Below are 4,121 nucleotides of genomic sequence, written 5' to 3' on the forward strand. Positions count from 1 at the left end.
AGACCCTTTCTTTTTCAATGATTAAAATATATCCTCCTTTGTCTTCTAAAAGTCTTTTCTATTTACAAGCTTTATAAAGAAAGAAAGGAACTGAGCAAAAATGTATCTGATTTCAGAATGATTTAATCTTAGAAACATACTCTAAGGGGTGCCTAGTTGGCTCAGTCAGAAGAATGTGTAACTCTTGACTTCCAGGTCCTAAATTCAAGCCCCATATTGGGTAGAGATTAGAAAGATAGAAAAAAAATTAAAAAAGAAAAGAAAAAAGAAAGTTACCTGAACCTTGCAAGAATGTAAAATTCCTATTTGTAAATCTCTGCCTTATTTAAGCAATTGTCTTGATAGTTTGTCTTCCTATTTTTTTATTTTTTTAAACATTAATTGGTAGAGAATGAAATATGTTCTCTTTTTTTATACATGAAAATAAACTAAATCTCCACCTTATACAAATAATACTTTTGTCTATTTTTGTAATGTTTCATTTTCAGAAAGTTTTAGATTTGCAGAAAAACTTCAAAGATAGTAGAGAGATTCCATTTATCCTGCACCCCATTTATCTCATTGTTGACATCTTACCTTAATATGGCCCATTATTCAAAACAGATGAACAAATATGAACACAGTTCTATTAACTAAAGTCCGTATTTTATTGTATGATCTTAGTTTTCACTTAATGTCTTCTTTTTGTTCCAGGATTCCATACAGGATACCTCATTATATTTAGTTGTCTTATATCTTTAAAATCTTTTTGACAATTTAATGTACTTGTTTTTCATGAACTTGGCAGTTTTGAGGAGACACATCTGACATTTTTTTGACTATCAATTTTGTTTTGTCTGATATTTTTTTAAGAATTAGAGTAGGGCTGTATGGTTTGGGGAAGAAGACAGTAAAGGTAAACTGGAATTTTCAAAACATCATTTCAAGGATTCATGGTATCAACATGACTTACCATTGATAATGTTAACAGAACTTATTTTTATAATAATTTATACTTACATGTTATAAATATTAGAAATACATTTTTACTTGAAACATTGATTTGAATGGTAATGTTAGCACACTAAGAGGAGATGTATGTGTGTGTGTGTGTGTGTGTGTGTGTATACATACATACATACATCTTGGGGAAAACTCATTTCTCAAGTATGTAACACTGTAATAGAGCAAAAATTGTACCTATGTAAGACGAAAAAGGAAAAGTACATGTGCATATGTGACACTAAATTGTCTATTCTTCTCATGCAGGCTCTTTGGGTAGTCAGATCATATTTAGTATGTTGTTGTTGACCTACTGTAAGTAAAACAAGGAGGAATAAACAAACTAAGCATTAAGAGGAAATGATGTAGAATAATTGGATGTATCCTTCTCTGCATTAAGCAGACCCTTGCTAATGAAACTGGAATAATTGAGGTCTGTGGGCTAAAACCTTCTGGGCAGTGTTGGATGGGTTTTAGTTGGATCTTGCTGTAATAAAGAAACAAAAATCATCCAAGTTCTAATGACTTACACTTGCCATCATTTATTTCTCATCCATATGCCTATAGATTGGCTGTGGTGGTTCTGATCCAGATGTGAATTGAATTTGGCTCTGATCCTCTAGTTTTCTGATTTCAAAGCTCAGGAGGATGGAGCAGTGTCACTTGGACTATATTCTTCTCATGGTAGAGGGAAAAGGCTCGAGGGATCAAGTCAATCCACGCAAATCATGTAAATAATTGACGTAGATGTGGAGTGTTTTAAGTTTCAAATACTATTGGTCAAAGCAATTTATATCTGTAAGCTCAATACCAATGGGTGGAGATGTATACTCTTTCCCAGAAGCCCATAAGGGTAGTGAACGTTTAGTGAAAAAGCACACAATCTGCCAGAGATGAAGATTTACATTTTTCTATGCTTCTTTTGTGTCTACATGTAAAAGCAACATCATGAAGCATATTACTTATCTACTATTGTTTTCTGGTACTCTATCTTAGTATGTTACCAGTTCATATCTAAATCTATGCAAGTTTGAAAACCATTTTGTTTCTTTAAAAGTGCTATGGGGGTGCATCTGGATGGCTCACTCAGTTGAACGTCTGACTCTTGATTTCAGCTCAGGTCATGATCCCAGAATCATAAGATCAAGCCCCATGTTGGGCTCTGCACCTGAATGTGGAGCCTGCTTAAGATTCTCTCTCCTGGTTCCTCTGTCCCTCTCCTTGCTCCTCACTCTCTAAGATAATAAATAAATAAATAAATATTCTTTGGATTCATTATGTGTCATGTTATCTTAGTTTCCTTAATTCAAGTTTTGGTTTGAGTAGTGCCTAATTTTTTCTTCCAAGAAATAAAAACTCATGGTTATGCCATTACACTTTAAAAAATATAATTATTCTGTCATATAGAAAGCAATTTCAAAGATATATTCAAATATATATTCAAGTATATATTCAGATATATTCAAATATTATAAATAAATAAAATATAAATATTTGGCCAAAACTCAAGGTGCTTCACGCACTTAGATCATCTTTATTAGAAAAATACCTGATCTAAATATCAAGTCTGGCTTATACAACAAAATGTCACTATAAATTTATGATTATTATTTTATTTAACATAAGCAGAAAGGGAAATTCAAGAATAATATTTAATTCATTGTGAATGAGATAAGAAAAGTTAGCTTAAAACTAGGGTTTCCATAAAAATAGAAAAAAAAATATATATATATATTTATGTGTATATACTAATTCATATATTTTAATTAGAAACTCTGAGTTGGTTGAAGTGCTCATTACATGAAGTTGAACTGAAAAAGTTAGAGAGGGAGAGAGCCAAAGCATAAGAGACTCTTAAAAACTGAGAATAAACTGAGGGTTGATGGGGGTGGGAGGGAGGGGAAAGTGGGTGATGGGCACCTGTTGGGATGAGCACTGGGTGTTGTATGGAAATCAATTTGACAATAAATTTCATATTAAAAAAAAAAAAAAAAGAAAAACAATTGCCTGTAAGACCAAGCTAAAATTACACAAAATGCTGCATAGCTATCCAAAGACTTGGGAAATTAAAATAGAAATTAAATATATAATATTAAATGACAATGTCTAAAATACATAAATTTGCAGTTCCAGATATATAATATATTCAACTGGTGGATACATGGCTATATATGCTTCTTTCCACCTCATTAAGTGTGAATTTTACCTATGACATAATAATACCAGCCAGAAATCCATTGCTACTTTTTTCTCCCATCTCACTTCAGGATAGGAAACCAATTTCAGACCTTGATTTCAAGGAGTCAGTAAGGTTTGCATTGTTGGTACCCCTTTTCATGAGTTGCTTTGTCTTTATATTACATGTGCTTTCAGAATATGTTCTAGGAGAAATTGAGTGATGAGTTCACAAAATACATAATTTCATAAGTACATAACTGAGTAAAAAATTATATGTTAAAAATAAATAAATAAAATTATTTTCTAGCACACAAAAGCCAAAATAAGTTATTATTAGAACACAGACTACAAGATATATTAAAGGAGATGTGTCAGGCAGAAGGAAGAAGACACCAGATGGAAATATGGATTTACATACAAGGAATGTAAAACACCAGAAATTGGGACTACATGGATAAAAAATGAGATATACTTCTTATTATTTTAATCTCTTGAAAGATAAGTTACTGCTTAAAATAATAATGGATCGTGGGCTTTATAACATTCACTTGTATATCCACACATGTATACAAATACATACCCACATGTAATATTAAAATACATACACATATGTAGAAATGCATGGAAACATTTTTATAAGGGCTAGAAAGGAAAACAATGAACATATACTATTTTATGGTTCTTATAAACTCTGTAGAGTGGTATAATAACTCTCGAAACCAGACTGCGTTTAGATGGAGTAATCGCTAAACTAACAAAAACAAAGAGATAAAACTGAATAGGCTATCATGGTGATAAAATGCATACATAACAATACTCAGTTAACCCAAAGAAGGTAGAGAAAGAAGAAAAAAGTGAATAAAGGGGCAAGACAAATAGAACATAGTGTGATATAAGGCATAAACCTTACTCTATCAATAACATATTAAATTTAATGGTCTAAATACTTAAATTAAAAGACA

This window comes from Prionailurus bengalensis, chromosome C2, assembly GCF_016509475.1.
Source record: "Prionailurus bengalensis isolate Pbe53 chromosome C2, Fcat_Pben_1.1_paternal_pri, whole genome shotgun sequence".
NCBI classification, from domain to species: Eukaryota; Metazoa; Chordata; class Mammalia; order Carnivora; family Felidae; genus Prionailurus; species Prionailurus bengalensis.